Below are 24,090 nucleotides of genomic sequence, written 5' to 3'. Positions count from 1 at the left end.
CAATATCAAATGTACGCTTCGTCAGGCACCTTAACGTGCTTCCTTTGTGGAGCCTTCGGACACGTTAAAAGGTTTTGTCCCAAAGCATCTTGTACGAAGTGCGGCAAATTGGGACACACCAATGTGGGCTGTAAAAAAGAAAACGCCCCGACCGTGCTTCCTCATGCCTCGACCGTGCTTCCTCACGCCTCGACCGTGCTTCCTCACGCCTCGACCGTGCTTCCCCACGCCTCGACCGTGCTTCCTCACGCCTCGACCGTGCTCCCCGACGCTCAAACCGTGCTCCCCGACGCTCAAACCGTGCTTCCTGGCGCTCAAACCGTGCTACCTGAAGCCCCGACCGTGCTTCCCGACGCCCCGACTGTGCTTCCTGATGTCCCAACTGTGCTTCCCGAGGTCCCGACTACGCTTCCCGAAGCCCCAACCGTGCTACCTGAAGCCCCAACCGTGCTACCCGAAGCCCCAACCGTGCTTCCCGAAGCCCCGACTGTGCTTCCCGACGCCACGACTGTGCTTCCTGATGCCCCGACCGTGCTTCCCGACGCCCCGGTGCTACCCAAACCCAGTGAGATGGCACTTGGTGATGCTAGTACTGCTGACGAACCCATGAATGAAGAACTTGTCATACTGACCAAAAAACGGAAAGCACCACTAACAAATAGCCCTGATGGTGCGATAAAGAAGGCTGTCTTGGGCAGAGACACTGTCTCTGCAAAAGAGGGCAAAACGTTTACAGCAAACGAAAATATCGAACGCCAAAGTGGTAAAGAAGATGTTACTGATTTCCCAAGCTCTGAGAATAAAGCCGACATTGATCCGAACAATGCGGCCATTTTTGAGCCTGAACGCGAAGCCCCACCGGTCCCCCCTCCAGTAGCTGAGCGGACTGGTGACCAAACAAATTGCTCTGTCTCACAAACAGAAATCGTAACCCCGGCTACGCAGAGATCTGCAGCCATTTGCCAAAGCACACATAAAGAAAGTAAGCACCAGTCTGCTCGTGAGTGTGCACCAGAGTACCCAACGAAATCTCAGGAGATGCCTCCAGAGGAGCTCGTGAGAGCTGCAAGTAAGGCCCAAGATCCAGGTGGGACATTATCAGACCTGTCAGAGTCTGAGGACGAGGTGGAAGTGACTGAGCTGTCACAGTCATCAGCATCTCAGTCACAGATACCCCCCCAACACATCGTGTCGTTTCTAGCCGAAACGTACAGACAGCGTAACATAGTCATTAAAGACCACTTTGACGATTTGGCTGCATTCATCCACACTGCAAAATCCATAATTAAAACGCCTGAACAATTTGACCTGAATAAGTCACAATACCACAGGTTAAGAAAATTCATCACACGTGCAGGTGTAGAGTGTTCCCAGCCACAGGCTGATTTCATCAATACAGGATGAAAACTATAAAACTCGCAACCTTAAATATGAACGGTGGTGGTGCTAGACACCTCCGCCAGGTTCAAGTAAAAAACATATTTCAACGGAAAAAGGTGGATGTGATCTTACTTCAAGAAACTCACATCACACCAAATGTGGAACATAACTGGCATCAACTTTTTAAGAGCCAATGCTATTTCAGCAATTTATCAGCTTCATCTGCTGGAATCGAATTCTTGCTAAAGCCAGGCCTCGTGTGTGAGTCATGCCATTTTCAGGAGGTAATAAATGGTCGGCTTAGCTCTCTCAAACTAGTAAGCCATAACTTCCATTACACCATTTTTAATGTGTATGCGCCAAGTGATAGCGTAGAGCGTAAGTCCTTCTTCACCGCAATGATAAATCACTTAAGATCAGTTGATTTTGATCATTGTGTGTGTGTCGGAGGTGATTTCAATTGCACCTTCGACCCATCGGTTGACAGAAATTCTGCCGAACCCCATCCTGAGTCCCATGTACACTTATCCAATTTTTTTAGCACAATGGGCCTCGTTGATGTTTGGCGGTTGCACCACCCAAGCACATCCCAGTACACCTGGTGTCGATGCGCCAATAGTCGAGTATCCTTGGCAAGGCTTGACAGATGGTACATCAACGTACCCTTTAAAAAATACTGCGGTTTCTTCAAATATTTTTCCTTCCGTGTTTTCAGACCATCATATGGTAACCCTAAACCTTTCCTTTCCTCAACCCGCAAGTAGGAGCGCTTATTGGAAGTTTAATGTTAGACTTCTAGAAGATGGTATGTTTAAGGAAGCCTTTCGTGTTTTCTGGGCAAGTCTAGTAGCAAAGAAATCTTCCTTTTCTTCATCCAGCATATGGTGGGATAACATGAAATCTCAAATTCGGGTTTTTTGTCAATGTTTCCAATCACACAGCACAAACGACAAGCACATTACAATGGCCCGGTTGGAATTGGATATTCTACATTTGGAGAATAAATTGGCTCATGAAAACAATGACGCCAATTACCGGTTATTGCTTGTAAAGAAAGCTCTTTTAAGGGAGTTAGTTCAAGAGAAAGCAGCCGGAACATTAATTAGACTTAGAATACAGAATGTAAAGTTATCAGACACCCCAAACAAGTCTTTCTTTCATTTAGAATCCTTAAGCAAGCCATCACGGCTAATCTCTTCTGTTTTGGACTCAAGAGGCAACGTTGTTGTCAACGAGGATGATGTTAGAATAAACATTATTGAATTCTTTACAAAACTTTTTGAGGAGCAGACTGTTTGTAATGATACAATGATGGATTTAACCTCTCACCTCCCCTCCCTAACTGAGGCTCAACGGTTGGAGCTTGACCTACCAATCACCCTCCTTGAGCTAACCTGTGCTCTTGCTGCCATGGATTCAGGGAAAGCTCCGGGTATTGACGGTCTACCTCCCGAATTCTTTCTGACATTTTGGGACCTTTTAGGCCCTGAGTTGCTGAATGTTTTGGACACTTCTATACAGACTGGTATAATGCCGCTGAGTCTAAGAAGAGCCGTAGTGTGCTTGCTCCCGAAAACTGAAGATCCCCGACTTTTGGTGAACTGGCGACCGATCTCCCTGCTGTGCACGGACTACAAGCTTTTTTCAAAAGTACTAGCTAATCGACTAAAAAAGGTTATTGGTGATCTAGTACTGCCAGAACAGAGTTACTGTGTTCCTGGAAGATCCATCCATGATAATATTTCTTTAATCAGAGATCTCATTGATGGTAACCGTGTTAAAGAAGACTTTGGAATGATGTCGCTTGATCTTGAAAAGGCATTTGACAGTATCGACCATAAGTTTATGCATCATGTGTTACAGGCATGCGGCCTCGGAGCAAACTTTCGTTCCTACATTTCCTTGCTATACACGAATGTATTTAGTTTAATTAAGATTAATAATGTGCTGGCTCCCCCCATCAAGGTTCGGAGAGGGGTCCGGCAAGGGTGCCCAGTCTCTGGTTTATTGTTTGCTCTTTCTTTAGAGCCTCTTCTCAATCTACTGAGAAAGAAGATTTCTGGAATAGCACTCACTCCCATGAGTGCACCGCTAACCCTATGTGCTTATGCGGATGACGTCTGCATCTTTGTAAAAGATAAGGATGATATTGATATCGTTGTTGAGTGCCTGTCAAAGTTTCACGCTGCCTCCTCTTTAAAAATCAATTGGAACAAGAGCAAGACGTTATGGATACCCTCCCTTTATCGCAACCTTCTTCAGCCTGTACCACAGCCGCCCCCATCCCTCCCCGCAGGGTTGCTGTGGGGAAGTGAGGGAATTAAGTACTTGGGCATATTCCTTGGTTCCCCACAGTATGCTCAAAGAAATTGGGACGGGGTAATTGAGCAAGTGGGAGAAAGATTGAACCGATGGAAAAGGGTTTTACCTCATTTGTCCTTCAAGGGCCGTGTGCTAGTGATCAACAACTTAGTTGCCACAATGTTGTGGCATAGGTTCATCTGCCTGCAACCGCCGGAGGCCCTACTCAAAGCACTCCAGGGCAAACTGGTGGACTTCTTCTGGGGAGGCTACCACTGGCTACGACCCGATGTGATATGTCGCCCCTCGGCTGAGGGTGGCCACAACCTCGTCGACATCAAAGCCCGCCTAATGGCCTTCCGGCTGCGGTCCATTCAACGTCTCCTCTACATGGAACATCTGCCAGGCCGGCTCCCTGCACGCCTTGTACTGCAGCGAGCGGGTAGGCTCGGGTACGGGTTTGAACTCTTTCAAATGAACCTCCAGCATGTCGACATATCGGTTCTCCCTGCTTTTTACCAAAGCCTCTTAAATGCCTGGCAGAGCCTTTCTGTGAGTCGTCAGGCGGACACATATGTAACGAAAATGCTGGCACACGAGCCTTTGTTCTATAACCCTCTCTTTCCCGACATTCCAAAGAGTCGAGATTTTTGCCAACACTTTATAGCAGCTGGTATTGTGAAGGTGCGGCATCTCCGACATGACTCAGGGTATGGTTGGAAATCCGTAAGTGAAATCGCCGACCTGACAGGGATTTGGTCCCATAGGATGATTGCAAAAATTTTGAGGAAAATGATTCAGTTGGGACGGCAACTTGGCCTAACTTGGACTCGAGGTACAGAAGAAGATCTAAATGAGCCGACAGTGCCTAAATTAATTGTTGAACCCATTCAAAACGATTTGCCCCCTGTTAGCGATGGGTCAAAGCTTTTCCAGACAATGGACAGCAAGGGCATCTACAAGATGTGCCTCAAGCTGTTAAATGGGAACCCTTCGTTAAATGGAGTTACCCGATGGAAAGGATTGTTACCCGGAGGACCCCCCTCCGAACCTATCTGGGAAGCCATGTACAGTGAGCCCACATCCAAAAGAACAGGTGATCTCCAGTGGCGTTTGGCCCACTGGATTGTTCCCTCTAACACGTTTATTAGACATTTTTCTCCTGTATCTGTTTGTTGTCCCTTCTGTACAGTCAATGAGGACTTGTTTCACGCATTCATAGACTGTATCCGATTATTTCCTTTGTTTCATTGGTTGAATTACATTGCACATGAAATGCATGTTACCTTTTCTTTGAGAAGTTTCGTCTTTGGTTTTGCCCCTAAACAGAATCCTGCATCTAAACTGTTTAGTTTCCTAATAGCAACTGCGAAGCTTGCTGTTTATTTAACAAGAAAAGACAAACTATCTGGCAAACCGATAGAGCACTGCAATATCATGTTGTGTTTGAATGCATTAATCTCAGCAAGATTGAAACTGGAATTTACCCTGTCCAACGAGTCCGGAAATTTTCATAACTTTGTTGATACTTGGTGTGTTGGTGGGTTTTGTGAGGTTAAAGAAAATGAATTTAGAATACTGTTGTGAAATACTGATTGTTTTTTATTTGATGATCATTGGGTGCTTCTTCTTTTTCTTTTTTTCTTTTTGTTGGCATTATTGATTTTATTGCAAAACGTGTATATTGTTACTTTTATATTTTTGTAATAAAAGGACTAAAAAGTCAAAGTCTCTCTCTCTCTCTCTCTTTCTCTCTCTCGCTCCGTCTCTCTCTGTCTCTCTTCTCTCTTCTCTCTTCTCTCTTCTCTCTTCTCTCTTTCTCTCTCTCTCTCCGTCTCTCTCTGTCTCTCTTCTCTCTTCTCTCTTCTCTCTCTCTCTCTTTCTCCCTCTCACGCTCATCTTTTCCCTCTCACTCTCCTCGTCCTCTTTCTCTCTCTCTCTCTCTCTCTCTCTCTCTCTCTCTCTCTCTCTCTCGCGCCCCCTGCTGGTCGTTTGTATGCTGGTTGTACTGTCATGGCGTCTGCTTGTGGAGGCCTGTGAGTGCTCTGTGTTGTTGCTCCATCCCCCCCCCTCCCCCCTCCCGTTTTCCCCCCTCTGTGTCCTTGTACCTGTTCGTGGAGTCTTCCTGGTGATTCCCATATACGTTGAGACGGGAGAGAGAGCCGGAGAGCACAGGGTGATCGCTGGTAAGGGTTCGCCGTTTTTGGGCGTCGCCCGATCGGTGTTTGCTCCTTCATCTTAAACCTCTATTTCCTTTTTTTCCTTTCGTTTATCCTTCCTTCAGTTTGTTTTGTTGCCTCCCTTTTCCGAAGTTAGGGAAATCGGAGAGGTCTGATTGCTTCCCATTCCCGGAGTTCGGGTAGGGAAGATTGTATTATATATTCACCCTCCCCGAGTTGGGGAGGGGTTGTAAGTGCAGCTGTTCCAGCATGGCAGCTGCACTATCTCGATTTACGGCCTTTCAGAGCCTGACCCGTAAGCACGGGTTCTTTTGTGTACCTCCGGAACGTGAGGTTAGTGTCGAGGACGTTGTCCTCGCAACCGGTCGTGTTGTCGGGATCGACAAGGTTGTTGCCGCTTCACGGATGAACAAGCGGCTCGTTATTTTTTTGTCCGACGTGGATTGTGTTCCACAAATTGTCGAACAGGGTTTGACAATCGATCCAGATTTATTTGTAATGATTTCCCCACTAGATAGCCCAGCGATAAAAGTCGTGATATCAAATTGCCCCCCATTTGTATCCGACGATGTACTAATTAAAGAGTTGTCCCGATACGGTACCATCGTGTCTCGTATCTCCATGATTCCCTTTGGGTCACGAAACAACGATTTAAGGCACGTGGTTTCATTCCGGCGGCAAGTGTTTATGATTTTAAAAAATTCCCAGAAGGATTTAAACCTTATAATAAAATTAAAACATCAACAGAACGAATATACAGTGTACGTGTCCACCAACGTTCTAAAATGTTTTGGCTGCGGACAATTTGGGCATGTTAAGCATGACTGCCCCGAAAAGAGAATTCTCCACAAGTGCAACCTCCCCTCCGAACCGGGAATAAGCAACCCCCCCACCTTCCCACCACCGGTCCAAACCCTTCCACCACTGACCCAAGCCTTCCCACCACCGAACCAAGCCCTCCCGCCGCCGAACCAAGCCCTCCCACCACCGACCCGAACCTTCCCACCATCGACCCAAGCCTTACCACCACTGATCCCAATCTGTCCACCACCGACCCAAGCCCTCTTACCACCAATCCAAACCCCCCCCGCCGTACCCCCTTCCCCTCCCCTTGAAACAGGGGCCCCTCCCTCTACTGAAGGATCTAATTGCAGCCATCTCCTGTTAACTATAGATCTCACCCCCCAGGCGACATCGTCCAATCACAGCTTGTTGCCTGCTATAACTGATCCTACCTCTCCCGCCGTGGTAGCCGATGGGAATCCCCTCCCGATGATCACGTCCTCCCTCCCCCCCCCCCTCCCCCCAAACCCTTGCAATCTCTTCCCACTAACCAGGACGAGTTTCAATTAGTCTGCCCAAAAGGAAAAAGACATCTGCAAACAACAGATGAAAACGGTCATCTCTTAAAAAAACCTACAACTGAAAACCGACAGCCCCCCCTCTCTGGCCTAGATTTGTCCCTCGTCACAGAAAATCGTTTCTCGGTATTGGAGGACATAGATGTGGATGAATCCTCGCCCTTGTCTACTGACCTAGAAACTGATATGGTTGAACCGCAAAAATTAGTACCCCCCCCCCCTGCTCCCCTGAAGATGCCCTCCCCGTCCCCCCCCCCCTCTATGGACTATGCCCCATCCGATAACGTGGAGGGATGTGATGACGGTGAGGAGATAAATGATGAAAACCAGTGTGACACACCATCTGAGCCATCTGATATAGATGACTCTGTTAGTGAATGTGGTAACCTCAAGGAAGAAGAAATCCCTCCAATCCCTCCCTCCGAGATAAAAAGGTTTCTTAAGGACACATTCCGAAAAAGGAATGTTGTAATAGAAACCTTTTTTCCGGAGCTACCTGATTTTATACATTCCGCTAGACTGATGGTAAAACGGCCCCACGTTTTTTATTTCAATTCCTCCCAACGTCACCGTTTAAAGAAGTGGTCGCAAAAAGCTAAGAATGAACTGCTATCAAAAAATTGAGTGGTGGTCACTCCTCCTTATAGCTGTAATGAGTTTTTCCATTTGTAGCTTGAATATTAACGGAGGATGTAGCTCTGTCCGCAAAGTTCAAGTAAGGGATTTTTTATTACAGAAGAAAGTCGACATTGCCCTCTTACAAGAGACCCATGCCAACGACTGCTGTGTCGCAGAGTGGTGTAGGCTCTTCCCCGGCCTGTCCTTTTTTAGTAACGGTGACTCCCGCAAAGGCGGTGTCGCAATAATTCTTAGCCCCTCCTTTTCGCCTTCATCGCTTAAATTCGACGAAATACACAAGGGATCCCTAGCATCCCTAGAATTCCACTACTGTGGAAAATTCTATACTATTTTTAATATCTATGCCCCAAGTACGCCTGTAGCTCGGCGAGTTTTTTTTAATGACCTTGGGACACACCTAACGTCCCTCGACAGCCAAAACGCCCTAAAAAACCGAGACAATCATGTTTGTATTGGTGGAGATTTTAACTGCACCCTTCAACCCCAACTAGACAGGAACAGTGCAGAGCCCCATCCTGCCTCCACAATCCCTCTCACCAAATTTTTAAAACAAATGAATTTGACAGATATATGGCGGGTACAGCACCCATCAATCAGGCAATACACATGGTGTCGATGCATTCAGGGTAATATTGTACTTGCTCGCTTGGACAAGTTTTATATTAATCCTCCACTTGAACGCCTCGTTCTGTCATCCAAAATTTGCCCATCAGGATTCTCGGACCACAGCGCAACATTTCTCAAAATTTCTGCCCCCTGCCCGAAACACAAGAGTGCTTTTTGGAAATTTAATAACAACTTACTTGATGATAGTACCTTTAAGGACATTTTTCCAGAAATTTGGAATATTCTGGTTGCCTCCCAAGGTAATTTCTCAAACCTCAGACAATGGTGGGATAATGCCAAAACGCACATCAGACTATTCTGCCAACAATATCGTGCGTATGGTGTTCAAGAGGAAAGAAAAACCACAACCTTACTTGAAGATGAAATCCTGGAATTACAGGAACAGCTTCAGGGAACCGCAAGTGTGAGCTACCAGGGAATGAGGCAACAAATCCATGGAAAAACGGCCTTACTGAATTCCATATCCGAAAGGCGAGCACAAAATGCTTTATTGCGCCTGAAGATGAGGTACATACACGACCTTGATGCTCCAACCAAATTCTTCTTCAGCCTTAAAAGGGGGGCCTCTTCGTCAATGATTACACGCTTGCTCCATGATGGGGAACTCCTTTATGAAGATGGCAGAATCAGGGAATGTGCCCGGAAACATTTTAAACAACGGTTTATGCGGCATGACATTAACCAGGATGCAATATCGGAACTTGTTTCTAACCTTCCAACATTGGCGGAGGATCAGAAGCAGCAGTTGGAGGATCCTCTTAGGTTACCTGAGCTCACCGCTGCCTTGAAGGCCTTAGAACCTGATAAAGCCCCTGGACTGGATGGGCTGACAAGTGAATTTTTCCAGTTTTTTTGGGACACCATTGGACCTCACCTACTGCGGGTATTGAATGAATGTTTAGAGGATGGACAACTGCCGTGGAGTTGCCGGAGAGCAGTCACCACCTTAATTCCTAAGAAAGCGGACACTCAACTTATAGAGAACTGGCGTCCTATTTCTGTTTTATGTACGGATTATAAAATTTTAGCCAAAGCCTTGTCTAATCGAATGAAACCTTTTATGAATGTACTAATAGGAGAACATCAATCCTTTTGTATTCCTGGACGTACTATTTTTAATAATATCTTTCTTATCCGTGATACCATTCGGTTTTGTAACAATTTTAATATGAATGTTGGTCTGTTTTTTATTGACCAAGGAAAAGCCTTTGACTGTATTGACCACATGTACCTTTTTAGAGTTTTAGAGAATTTTGGGTTTGGACCTATTTTTATCTCGTACGTTAAACTTTTGTATTGTAATATATCCAGTGTTCTTAAAATTAATCAAGTATTGTGTAGCCCCATTGCTGTACAACGGGGAGTACGGCAAGGTTGCCCGCTATCTGGACTTTTATACTCTCTTGCCATCGAACCTCTTCTGCTCCAATTACGTACGCACATTTCTGGCTTCACTGGATCAATTCTTACCACACCGCTAAAAGTCTCTGCCTATGCAGATGATGTCTGTATTTATATAAAAAATAGTGCTGACGTCACTGCGGTGGCTCAAGCACTAAAAACATATTGTCAGGCTTGTTCAGGCCAGGTAAACTGGAAGAAGAGTGAAGCCCTTTGGATAGGACCTGGAGATTGCCCGCCAATTGTCCTACCAGGAGGAGTGAACTGGCAGAAAAGTGGCATTAAATACCTCGGTATTTTCCTCGGAGACAACACCTTTGAGCAACAGAACTGGGTGGGATTACCAGACAAGGTAATGGCAAAACTGGCCCGCTGGAAAGGACTTCTTTTTCAACTTTCGTACCGCGGAAGAACTCTCGTCATTAACAATCTTGTCGCCTCTATGCTATGGCATAAGATGATATGCCTACAACCGCCCGGGAGCCTTCTTATTACACTGCAAAAGAGCATTGTCGACTTTTTCTGGAGCGGGAAACACTGGCTCCAACCCCCCGTGGCATACTTACCACTCACTGAAGGTGGCCAAGGTCTTATTGATATCCGCAGCCGGATTATGGTCTTCCGGCTTCATATCGTGCGCCAACTTGTATATGGAGATGAAGCCCTACTCTGGAGGCCTCTGGCTAACTGCATATTACAGCTTACATGCAAGCTGGGTTACGACCGAGAACTTTTCTTGATGAACCCTCATCAAATCGATTCATCCTTGCTGCCCACCTTTTACCAAGGGGTGATGAACGCCTGGCAAGCCCTGTCCTTTTCCCGTGAAATGGCAACATACAACATGGAAATGTTGATGAATGAGCCCCTATGCTACAACCCCTTCCTGGAAAACAGCTTGAATAATAGGGGACTCGTTCAACGCTTTGTTGATGCCAAGCTGCTGCGAGTGAAAGACCTCATGACAGAGTCTGGGAGCTACCGGCTGAGTGCTGCCGCTGTGGCACAAAAAACCGGAATAAAATCTGTCAGGATCATCTCTCGGTTCCTTCAAGGGATATCCACAACGTATCGTAATACCTGCGAGGAACTTGGCCCTTCCCCCGAGGAAACAGCGGGTGACTTCCCCAAACTCCTAGTCTTCAGCCCGCCACTTAATCTGTCCCCTGGCCTGAACAGCCCTGATGATACTGCATTATCCCTTCCCGCCTTTCCAAAGAAAACTTTGTACAACGTGTACGTTAAAATTTTATACGCAAAAATATTTTCTGAGCACCCGAGGCTTCGATGGCGGGATGTTTTACCCCCAATACCACCCAATTGCCCCAATTGGCGAAGTTTTTATCTCTTGCCTACTCCAAAGTATGTTGGAGATATTCAATGGAAACTTGTACACTGGATTTTACCTTATAATGTTTTACTGAACCGGTTTTCTACTGCTAACTCTAATCTATGCCCTTTCTGTGCATCCATTGAAACCTTACCGCATATATACCTGGAGTGTGAACGATTGCAACCTCTTTTTACATTCCTTCAGGAACGCTTTGTGAAGCTTGGTTCCCTCTTCAATCACAATGTTTTTATTTATGGTGTTTTACGACCGTCTTCCCTTAGGAATGTGGTTTTAATGAATTTTTTAATTGGCCAGGCCAAGTTTGCAATTTATAAATCCAGAAAGAAAAAAATGGGAAACGCTTCTGACTCGTCATATGATGTACTGCTCACCTTTAAGGCTCTTGTAAATGCAAGACTAAAGCTAGAGTACCGGTTTTTTAAAATGAACAAGAATTTAACATGTTTTAAAGAAAAGTGGGTTTTTAATGATGTCATATGCACACTTGATGATGATGATTTGATAATAATTTTTCCTTGAGACCATTTTTATTGTGCTTTGTTTCTTTATGACTGAACATTACTGATTTTTTGTACTCTTGTAATAAAAGGAAGAAACAGTCAGTCTCTCTCCGTCTCTCTCTCTCTCCGTCTCTCTCTCTCTCTCTCTCTCTCTCTCTCTCTCTCTCTCTCTCTCTCTCTCTCTCTCTCTCTCTCTCTTTCTCTCTTTCTCTCTTTCTCTCTTTCTCTCTTTCTCTCTTTCTCTCTTTCTCTCTTTCTCTCTTTCTCTCTCCGTCTCTCTCTCTCTCTCTCTCTCTCCATCTCTCTCTGTCTCTCTTCTCTCTTCTCTCTTCTCTCTTCTCTCTTCTCTCTGTTCTCTCTCTCTCTCTCTCTTTCTCTCTTTCTCTCTTTCTCTCTCCGTCTCTCTGTCTCTCCGTCTCTCTCTGTCTCTCTTCTCTCTTCTCTCTTCTCTCTTCTCTGTTCTCTCTGTTCTCTCTGTTCTCTCTCTCTCTTTCTCCCTCTCACGCTCATCTTCTCCCTCTCACTCTCCTCGTCCTCTTTCTCTCTCAGGCGATCAAACGAGAGTAAGAGCATCTCAAAATTGGAAACATCAAAAGGAGCAAAACAATGGTGAATCGGAAGGTTAGTGGTAAAGCAGACATAGGAAAGTCTCCTGCTGGCTGCACACTGGCTGGTCACACTGGCTGCATACCAGCACTGAAGCAGGATATGGATTCTCACATTTTACTCATTAGCATATATTAACTGTGGATCATTTCTGAATTTAAAAAGAGGCGTTATAGCTACTCAAAAATGTGATATCAGCACATGTCTCATTTCATGTGAAAAAAAAAAGGATGGTTTCTGTCTATCTGTCTTTTAATTTCCCATCTCTCACCGGTTTGCACATCACCAAACTTTGTAGGTATAATTTAGAAGTTCTTGCACTTCTGCTTACAACATCTAAATGTACTTGTAACTCCTGCACTTATTCCATCTAGTGATTCTCGTCCAATCAAAATCAGACTTTTCTCGATTTTACCATGCTGGTTGATGTCACCACATTCTGGTGAGCAGCACTTCTGTGGTCATTCCATTGCAGGATTGTTGTTGTTCTATGTCCCTCCAGTCCTATGAAATCCCATAACCCACCCATGAATCCTGTATCAGCTCGTACAGTATGGAAGTATATATACACATATACATAGGTCCTGAGGTTAAGCCCCATGTCAGGCCATTAAGTAACACCAGGTGGGTTGACTCAACCTGTCCTCCTTCCTCGGTCGGCAAAATGAATACCAGCTTACTGGAAACAGGAGGAACTGATTCAGTGGTCCAGCCGTGCTTCCAGAAATGATGCAACCAGCAGTTTTAGGCTGCATACTAATTTTTTAATTAATGGGAATAATTTGCAGATTAAACACGAACGGGAAATGGGAGGAAAAGGAAACAGAGGATAATTGGTTCCAGGAAATCTAACTACACACAAATTCCTGGTCGATGCTAATTGGGTTTTACGAATGCTTCTGCTTACATTCATTGGGACACCACTATCACACAATTAACCCCCAAGTCATTTTCCTGAACAATATATGAGTAACGTTTGCATGGCCCATTAGGAAGCCGCACAGATGTCAGGGCACCTTCCCAAAGAAAACCAAATTGGGACTGGGAGGATTCAAAGCCCTGGATGTCAACGATCACGTCATCACCATTCCACCCAGGAGCTGGTTATGCTATTTAGTAGTGGGACCTTCCTGTGGGAGTGTGCTGGTATGGCACAGGGTTTCATGGTAATCATTGCAGGTAAAAGGTACGGGAGGTATAATGGTGGATACTCCGTCACAGGACAGCATTACATTTATTTCTCAGGGTAGTCCACTCCACGCTGATGAAAGCCATGGAGCCAGAAATGCGTCCAGAGATTGGTTCCTTTCCTCAGGTGGTGGACTGATGATTTTGCCATGAAAGCGTTCTAAAACCATGCAGGTAGACTGATCCTGTGTTTTCCGCAGACTACAGCTGAGTGGATACGCCCATGCCTGGTGTTGATATAATTATATATGTGTGGTGCTTGTGCTTCTTTTTGTCCCCCATCGCACCGCGGAGCGAAAGGGGGACTATGGTTTTCCCCTCTGTCCGTGTGTCCGTCCGTGCGTGCGTGCGTGCGTAAGCGAAGGACCGAATTCTAATTTGGTGTGTGGGTGCAAACCACGTCAAAATCCAAGATGGCCGCCGCCATGTATGTCTGACGCCATGTATGTCTGAACCTTGTGAGCGGAATATCTTGAAAAATAAGCGAAGTACCAACTTCTAATCTGGTGTGTGGGTGTACCTAGGCATAAGGAAGAACGCTATTGAAAATTGTGCCGCCACGTTATTCACAAGGCAGGTGTATGCGTCAAGTGCTGCAGTAGGGTGCGAAGTAGTTTAACCACTCATTGCTTTTAGCTACGGCTGCCGGATAGCTCTGCGAGTGAAGAGAAGGCCGCGTATATATACACATGTATCTATATATTGTTTCAATTTTTTTTTTCCATGTTTCAATTTTTTCCAATGAGCGGTTTCGGAGATATAGAGGTGCAAAGTTTTTCAAATATGACGTCCGTACCACGTGACAGATGACGTCATAATTATCACTAAAAATATATATACAGGAGGATGTGGTCCTACGGTGCAAAATTTAGTGCCAATCGGACCAATGCTTGCTGAGAAAATGAATTTTAAAAATTCAGACAAGCACGACATACATACGCACACACCTGATCGATTACCTAACCCAGATTTTTGCTTCGCAAACGTCGGCAGGACAATGGTACAACAACATTGAGGAAACGCAAAGTTTTATGATCAATATGTTGCATAATTTCAAGTATTCTTATGGAGCAATTCCAGAAATATGGATTACGTGTGTAGTTTCACGAGATACCTAGTATGAAGGGAAAAGTGTCTGTAGTTTTACAGGTGAACAAAATAAATGTATGTGACTAAATTAATTATGAGAACTCAAGTAACTGGAGCAGATTTTTGTTGCAAATATAGTTCACCAAATTTCAAACAAATGTAGTGTGTATAATGGTGTATGGTTTCTAGAATCATGTTCATAATTTAACTGTGAGCATGACTCTTATCAATGATGGTGTGGTGGATTCCAGTCGAATCCCAATGTCAGGGATTTCGCATTTGGCCCTGTTGTCTGAGCAACCTTTGAGTATTCTGGGAATTGAGCAGGGCTGGCAAACTACCCCTGGCCTGTGATAACATGGCCTGCTTGTTGAAGCTTTCAGGCACCGACCTTGAGCAAAAGCAGCGTGAACGAGAGGACACGGCTCGATAGCTCTCCCCCTTACAAAAACAACTCCAATTGTTGTTCTTTCCATCTTGTCTTTGAAGTAAGTTTCATTATTTCCTATCGAGTATGAAAACCCTGGCCTGATGTGTTTTGTTAAGAAGCTGTTGTTACTCTTAAAATGGCAGCTTTCCCATGTACATGTTAAGACCCTAATAAATTCTCCTGTAACTGTCTAAGATGTCTCAGATTCATCCCTAGTGGGGTGGGGGGTAAATACCTAACAATGGCAGGTGACCACTCAGTTAATTAGGTGTTATTATTTCTGAAAAGATTCACCTGTTGGTATTTCATGTCAATCGTTTCGAAAAACCAGCAGGTGAACGTTTCTGATGCCTAAGATTATAATCATATAACTTTCCTTCCAAGATCCTTCAACGCAGGAGGAGGCCATTGGGCCCATCAATCTCAGGCAATGGGTGCTAACCTATGGCTATTTGTCTGCGAATGTAACCTTTTTTAATTCTGAGTGTCAAGGAAGGTTAAATAATACACCACTGAGTCTGGTTAATTAATACTGAAAGTAGAACATCACAGGATATGGAATAGTAAATGCCAGAATAATCAAAAAGGTCTTAAACCAGAGGTTCATTCAAAACGGGAAAATTGTGGATCATGGTGGGTTGAGGTCACTGTTCAAGTACCTCTTGATGCATATTGTAGACAAATATGGAGACTCACCTAAGAAGAACACCTTGGGAGAAGATGAACAAGAAGACAATGAAGTTTCGGCAGACATAGATATGGGATGTACAGATGCTTAGCATGATTAGCAACAGAGGTGGAGATCATCAGTCGGAAATTAGGTTTATGGAAGACCAGCAGGTGAAGGTGAGTCTCCAAGTAAGATAGCTGTACACCGAGCAAAATCGAATGCACGAGAAGCAGAAAGTCTTGTTTCATATTTACTACCCAAAAGGCCAAAAATCTGTTTACTAAGGTTTTAAAGGTAGTCTGATGAATGCAAAATGTGAATGAGATGGTAGTCAGCCGCCATCTTGAACAGAACAACGAGTTCAGGCACATACACGGTTGGGATTCCGAAAGTGATGTGAAAGTGGGAATGAAGGGATGCAAGCGAATGACTAGATTTTAATTTGAAAGGTTGTTTTTTTTTTTTTTTTAAAGCGAATGACTAGATTTCAATTTGAATATTTTTTTTAAAAGCGAATGACTCGATTTTAATTTGAAAAGTTTTTTTTTTTTTTTAAAGCGAATGACTCGATTTTAATTTGAAAAGTTTTTTTTTTTTTTTTTAAAGCGAATGACTAGATTTCAATTTGAATTTTTTTTTTAAAGCGAATGACTAGATTTCAATTTGAATTTTTTTTTTTAAAGCGAATGACTCGATTTTAATTTGAAAAGTTTTTTTTTTTTTTAAAGCGAATGACTAGATTTCAATTTGAATTTTTTTTTTTTAAAGCGAATGACGATTTTAATTTGAAAAGTTTTTTTTTTTTTTAAAGCGAATGACTAGATTTCAATTTGAATTTTTTTTTTTTAAAGCGAATGACGATTTTAATTTGAAAAGTTTTTTTTTTTTTTAAAGCGAATGACTAGATTTCAATTTGAATTTTTTTTTTTTAAAGCGAATGACGATTTTAATTTGAAAAGTTTTTTTTTTTTTTTAAGCGAATGACTAGATTTCAATTTGAATTTTTTTTTTTAAAGCGAATGACTCGATTTTAATTTGAAAAGTTGACAAACAGCAGGTGAGGTTATTAACAAAAAGGAACTCGGTAGAGAGCATACCTCCGCCAGGCTGAACAGTTTACGTGTTGTATTGCATCCGGCCCGGAACCAAAATCTAATTGGCTCGTTCTTGTCACCTGACCAAATCAGCCACCAATTCATCCGAATCTGTCCATAACTTTGGTGGCAGAGATAATAAGCGAGGGTGGATAGGGGTGCAAGGCTATATGTAAGTAACAAAGGAAGCCACATTTTGACAGGTTGCCTTCATGTCTCCAAAATGAGAACAGCAACCTTGAGTCTGGACTTCCTGAAGGGGGATTTACTCTTGTATTTGATGATGTCATGGTCAGAGGAACTCCAATCGACGGTGGAGAATCACACTCCATTGTAGTGCTGATGAAAACCTTTCAGACTTCATGTGACCAACCTGATGATGTCAAATGAAAAACTTGGAAAGGTAGACAATATACCTGTGAAGTCATTGTCTGGCCCATGGAGTATGAGATGGCAGTGTGGTCAGACCAAATCAAGATGTGGATCATAAGTAAAACTGAAAAGGTCCACTTCCTCACCCGTGACCCAATCCTTTTTTGTGAAGGGATACCTCATGTCGTTGCCATCTGTGCACAGGTCTGAGTACAAGAATATGAAAGGAAACCCAAATGATGGAGAAAGTCATGTGGCCTATCCAGACACTACTAAGTTAATCTCACCATTTACTTGTATTTCACATTATGATTCTGATTTACAGAGCCTCGGTGCTGCCAAAGCAGGTTCTAGGCAAGGGTCACACAGGGTGGTTTGCCATTGCCGTCAAGTAATTAGGGCAGGAAGTTGGAATTTGGCCAAGAACCTGTCGATAGCTTGCATACTCTTTTGCAAAGGACTTTATTTAGATTTTGGGATTTTTAACGTCCATCAACAAATGGCGACAGAGCGGAGTCCCAGGTTAACATCAATCCGAGCGATTAGGCAGTACCACCCATTGATGGCTCACCCTTCAGTTCTGGGTCAGGATTACCTGACCCACACCCACGCCAGACAGCTAGACAGCTTAGAGGTGAGAGTGTGTAACTCTAGGCCCTCCTCCTCACCACATTCTGCATACTTATACACTATGTTCTTACCATTAATCTAATTTAATGGAAAGAACAAGTGTTTCGATGTGTGTGTGTGTGTGTGTGTGTGTGTGTGTGTGTGTGTGTGTGTGTGTGTGTGTGTGTGTGTGTGTGTGTGTGTGTGTGTGTGTGTGTGTGTGTGTGTGGATCCATAGATCTCCCGATGTCCCTGCTCTCTACTGTTGTGTTTGTGTGTTTCCCTCTCTCTGCCCCTCTTGTCTCCCGCTCCCTTCATTTTATGTTTTATGTGTCTGTTTGTGTTTAATGTGTTAGCTCTCACACGAGCCTCGACTTTGTATACAAAAGAAAAAAAATAAAAAAAAATGTATACAAGTTTAGATATCATGGTTGTTGTAAATATCGACAGAAGATATATGTTTTAGATGTTACAATGTCCCACCATGAAAAGTCCACTGATGATGTCTGCAGAAAAAATAGCAAGACTGATAGTCTATCAACGGCCTAGCTGGGCTTGTTTGTTACTTTAGTTGAAAAGGATAGTATGACCTGTGTGAGGATACCAGTTAGTAGTTAACGAATGATGTAAGTATTAATTTAATTTATTTTTACTTCAGACATGGACAGCCGGTTCGTGAATGACTTGGTAAAAAAAAAAACAGCAAATGGCAAACGATGAACCAATAAATTCCACATTCCTGTGCCACCTTCAGTCGAACGTCAGGGTTTGACAGCAGGTTCGTGAAGGGCTTGGACAAAAAACGGACTCAGTCTGAATGTTGCTAAATCCAATCAATGGCGAAACTGCAAATGGGGAATCCGCGAATGTCATGGATGGAAACCCTGACGTCATTTCCTCATTCTGCTTTAAACTCAATATCTCTATTTATTTTTTTATTCCAAACAGCATCATTCATCATTCCAATCACAGACTAATATTATAATATCAATATATCAAAATATAATGTTAAATGACAATTGTATTGAGATAATATCAAACCAGAGAATCGTCATCATCTGTTCACTTCCGGATTCGGGAGCAAGTTTCATGTCGATCACATGTCAAAATCATAATTGTATTGAGGTATTTATGAAATCTCCTACCTACCTCAGGACACCTGCTGGGACCCCAAATCGTTCCACAGAAGGTTATTATATTTTCTTTTAGTAAAATATATACAGTCACGTGAAAAAGTAAGTACACCCCATGTAAAGTTTTGACTTTTACAACATATTTCAACATACAGCTATTTGATCTTCATTTCAACAATATTGATAGATAAAGGTGATATAATATAACAAATATCATGAAACATTTACATTTTGTAGTCCATTGTATAATTTAAATAAACATGAATGCAAATTTCGCATGTGGAAAAAGTAATACACCCTTGGCTCTAATAGGTGGTATTGCCCCCTTTGGCAGAAACAACCTCAAGTAGGCGTTTCTTATAACTCTCTACCAGTCTCTGACATCGACTGGGAGAAATTTTTGCCCATTCCTCCATGCAGAATTCTTTCAGCTGAGCGATGTTTGAGGGGTTTCTTGCATACACAGCTCGTTTCAAATCCCCCCACAACATCTCGATGGGATTTAGATCCGGGCTTTGACTTGGCCATTCCAGAACCCTCCATTTCTTTCTTTTCAGCCATTCCTTGGTGGATTTACTGGTATGTTTAGGGTCATTGTCATGTTGCAAGGTCCACCTTCGGTTGAGCTTCAACTTTCCGACAGATGGCCTCACATTATCCTCAAGCAACCTCTGGTACAATGAAGAATTCATGGAGGATTATATGATGGTGAGCTGCCCAGGCCCTGATGCAGCAAAGCTGCCCCAAACCATAATATTTCCACCACCATGCTTTACAGTTGGTATCAGGTTCTTGTGGTCAAATGCTTTCTTTGATTTTCGCCAAACATGTCTTCTGGTACTGTGGCCAAATAGCTCTACCTTTGACTCATCTGTCCAGGGCACATTGTTCCAGAAGTGCTGGTCTTTGCCTCGGTGTCCATTGGCAAACTTTAGTCTTGCCCTGATGTTCTTTCTGGACAGCAAAGGTTTCCTCCTGGCACACCTCCCATGTAGATCAAATTTGTGCAGCCTCTTTCTAATGGTAGACTCGTGCACTTTGACATCAACAGTGGCAAGAGCTACCTGTAGGTCCCGTGATGACATTCTGGGGTTCTTAGAGACTTCTTTCTGCATCTTGCGGTCTGCTCTTGGGCTGAACTTGCTAGGGTGTCCAGGCCTGAACAAGTTGGCAGTTGTTTGGAATCTTCTCCACTTGTAGATGATCTTCCGGACAGTCGAATGATTGATTTCAAATTGTTTGGAGATCTTTTAAAATCCCTTCCCAGACTCGTAGGCATTTATAACCTTCTTTCTGAAGGCCTCAGAGCTCCTTTGATCTAGGCATGGCGACGCCGCACACTTCAACAACAAAGAGCAAACCAAACTAAATGTCTGAGGTTTAAATAAGACAGGTTCCTCCAAGATCCTCTCTGACGATGTTCTAATCATTTGCACCTGGTGCTGGTGCAACTGATTCTAATTTTAGGTATTTGAAGTAGTGATAAATGTAGGGGTGTACTTACTTTTTCCACATGCGAAATTTGCATTTATGTTTATTTAAATTATACAATGGACTACAAAATGTAAATGTTTCATGATATTTGTTATATTATATCACCTTTATCTATCAATATTGTTGAAATGAAGATCAAATAGCTGTATGTTGAAATATGTTGAAAAAGTCAAAACTTTGCATGGGGTGTACTTACTTTTTCACGTGACGGTAGCTGTAATGGTTACTAAACACGGTCCCCCGTCATGTGACCAGATTCTCAGCTCTGATTGGTGGACGTTTGTGGGGAAATACATAGATCGGACAGACAACGCTAGACGACATTGCCATTTGGGGCTTCACCGTAAAAAAGATTCTCCCAGCCCTGAAGACATGGTCCTGCACGACAGTGAAAGTGAGCATAGGTGTTACTCCTATCTGTGTAATTTCCCAGGTGTTACACAAATTCCTCCCATTTGCAACTGGAATGCAGATTTTTTGTAAGGGCAAAAAACCCTTTTACTAGCACTCGTACACTCATCATTTGTGAACATCAAATCAACACGATTAATTATAATAACACCTCTTTATCGAGACACTCCTTATTAAACAATCGATCTTTGAAGAATGAAGTAAAATAGGTTATATTGTTTTTCCAAAAAATTTCCAATTTTCCCAATTTCCAATTTTTACAATTTTCCAGTTTTTCCAAACACGATGGAATAATATTTACCGATATGAACAGTGATGTGGCTTTTATTGAAATTCTACAAATACTGTTTAGATTTTGATGATTTGCGTGTGATATGATTTAACGAATGTTTATATAAATCGTTTAAAATAAAAAAAGCCTTAAATTTCTGATATTTTTCCTTTTCATTTGGGCCTCCCAATTGAAGCCCCGCCCGTCGGGCAGGTACCGTTGCTCGTAACAATAAAAATAAACACTGGTGAAAATGGAGACAATTCCTCTTTAGCATTGAAATAATTTGCCAGGGTACCAACACATCATACCCAATCCTACTTCATGAGATATCACGTGATCTTTAAGATTTACCGGCTACATGCAGAGAGGACAACCAGCTTCAGATACCCATCCAAAGAGATATAGCATGCTCCCAGGTGTAGCTCCACCTCCACTTCCTACCATTCCTGAAATTCCCCTCTTCCTCCTCCTTCTCCTCTGTGGGCAGTACCTCAGAATGGGAGTGATAAGATCAATTTCACTTCAATTGGAATCGAACCCAGACTACAGACAGGTCAATGACGAGGATGCTACAGGTTGTGCTTTCTTGTCCCCTTCGCCCCCTATGACATTGCAATCATGAGTTCATACCAGTTAGTTTTTGGGGTTTTCTTGCTGGGATTTCTCTGAATCCGTTTTTGCTGGTTCTGGGTAGGGATGGGATCTTATCCGTGATGCTATTCCTTGTGAAATCCTCAAAAATGATGGAGACAAAATGCCATCGAAGACATGTTTGGATCCATGATGGAACGGGGGAGCCAGGAGAGGGACAGTGGACCACGGATACCAGTGGTGGTATGAAGCATCAAAGGGTCCGCTTGTCCACGAAACATAACAGATTGCAAATCTTGAAAGGATCAACCTGATGGGGTTCCATAAATTTGGATGTGCACAACCTGGCTGTCTGATTCAACCTAGGATGGTGTTGGAAGAATAAAATCTGCCAGAGATCCCAAAACCAAGCACGATCCAATAATCTCTGGCACACAAAACGCTTTGTCCCAATATCTCTACAGGAAATATCATAATGCAGGGGGCAATGGTGGAGGTTATTTTACTTTATTATACTTTAAACAATTTGAGCCAAAGCGAACGCCAAAGTGTTTAAACCGATCGCATAGCATGGCGTCATGAATCACCATGACAATACGTTGTTGCGGTATCTGCGACCTTGAACAGCTGGAGCTCTTCACGCAGAACAGAGTGAGAGGGCTTTATTGAGACCTTAACGTGTACCAGAATCTCAGAGCAATTGTTGAAATTACCAAATGAAAGAGGCATCCCGCTCTGCTCACCAAACTCTCATCCTTTGGTATCCATGGAAATCTCCACGCATGGATTGCAGACTTCCTTTCCGATCGCAGTCAACGTGTTGCCCTGAATGGATTTCTCTCATCTCCCCTTCCTGTTCAGGCTGGAGTTCCCCAAGGTAGTCTTCTGGGCCCTGTGCTTTTTCTGTTATTCATCAATGATCTTTCCGACTCTCTGGAAAATCCTCTCTATCTCTTTGCTGATGGCTCCACTCTCTGCCGCTCCATTTCTCATCCCTCAGGTCGGAAGGGAGCAGCCTCTTCACTCTCTGACAAATCTCACACTCTCACTATGTCTCTCCGAAAAGACCGTCTGGAAAACCCTCCCATCTACTTTCTCAACAATCCTCTCCAAGAAGTTCTGTCACTCAAGATTTTGGGTCTCACCATCTGCCATGATCTTTCTTGGGAAAACCACATTTCCAAGCTTTCCTCCAAAGTCAGTTGCCGACTGGGCATCCTCCGTCATGTGAAGTCCTTCTTTGGCACACCTGAGCTCCTCACCACATACAAGGCTTTCATCCGCAGTTCAATGGAATACTGTTCCCCCCTCTGGGCCGGTGCTCCTGCCTCACACCCAGCTAGGCTTCACGATGTTGAAACCAAAGCTTTCAGAATCATTGGAATCTCCCGCGATGAAGCTGATTCTGAGGGCCTTTAACTCTCTCTCACCGCAAGCAGGTTGGTGGTCTTTCTGTCTTCTACCGACTCCTCTCCGGCCTGGCACCCCCAGCTCTGTCTGTGCTCTATCCCCCAAATATTCCTGCAGGACGCACAAGAACTGCCAGCAACCCTCTTCTGGTGAAACTGCCAAAATCAAGACTCTCTGCTCACCTTCACTCTTTCATTCTTCTTTTTTCCTGCCTCTGAAACAAACTCCAACACTCTCTTCAATCCCACTCCTTCCTCCAGGTGTTTAAAACAGCTGTTCGCCACCATCTCTTATCTTTCCCCATACAAAACCTTGATCTTTTCTACCCCTGTTAATACACCCCAAATCCACATCTTTCAATCCCCGACTCCATTGCTGAAATTCCTTGTAGTGTCAATTTGTTTTGTACCGTGTACCTCACTCCCCCCTCCCCCCAGCCCTCTCCCTTTAAACAGATCTCTTGATGTCCCTGTTCTCTCCTGTTGTGCGTGTGTGCTTCCCTCTCTCTCCCCATCTTGTCTTCCCCTCCCTTTATTGTTTTACATGTCCATTTATGTTTTTTGTGTTTTATGTGCTAATATGTGTTTGCCGTGCTAGCTCTTAAACGAGCCTCGTTCTTGCATACAAAAAAAGAAAAAAAAGTCAACATCAAATTGAAAATCAGAGAAGCTCCAAACATATTGATAAGTTAGGAAGATGTTTTCTTAAAATATATTTACCAACTATGTCTAACTGCCCTGTGAATCAAAGCCTATAGTATTGTTGTGGGAATGCCTAAAGGGGATATCGTTGCATAGTACAGTGATAGTTATTTCCCACATTGCATGTATGAGCATAAGCGTGAGATAATTTGATTGTGACATAGGATATGCTTCGTTTTATGAATAGAAAGATGATGTCTTAATTCCCCCATGTGTCTAAAACCGCTATCCCTTGACACACTTTTTACATTCTTCCCTTTGTAATCCGTCTTTTA

Source organism: Myxine glutinosa, chromosome 13 (assembly GCF_964187855.1).
Source record: "Myxine glutinosa chromosome 13, kmMyxGlut1.1, whole genome shotgun sequence".
Lineage (NCBI taxonomy): Eukaryota > Metazoa > Chordata > Myxini > Myxiniformes > Myxinidae > Myxine > Myxine glutinosa.
This window is presented reverse-complemented; position numbering follows the sequence as displayed.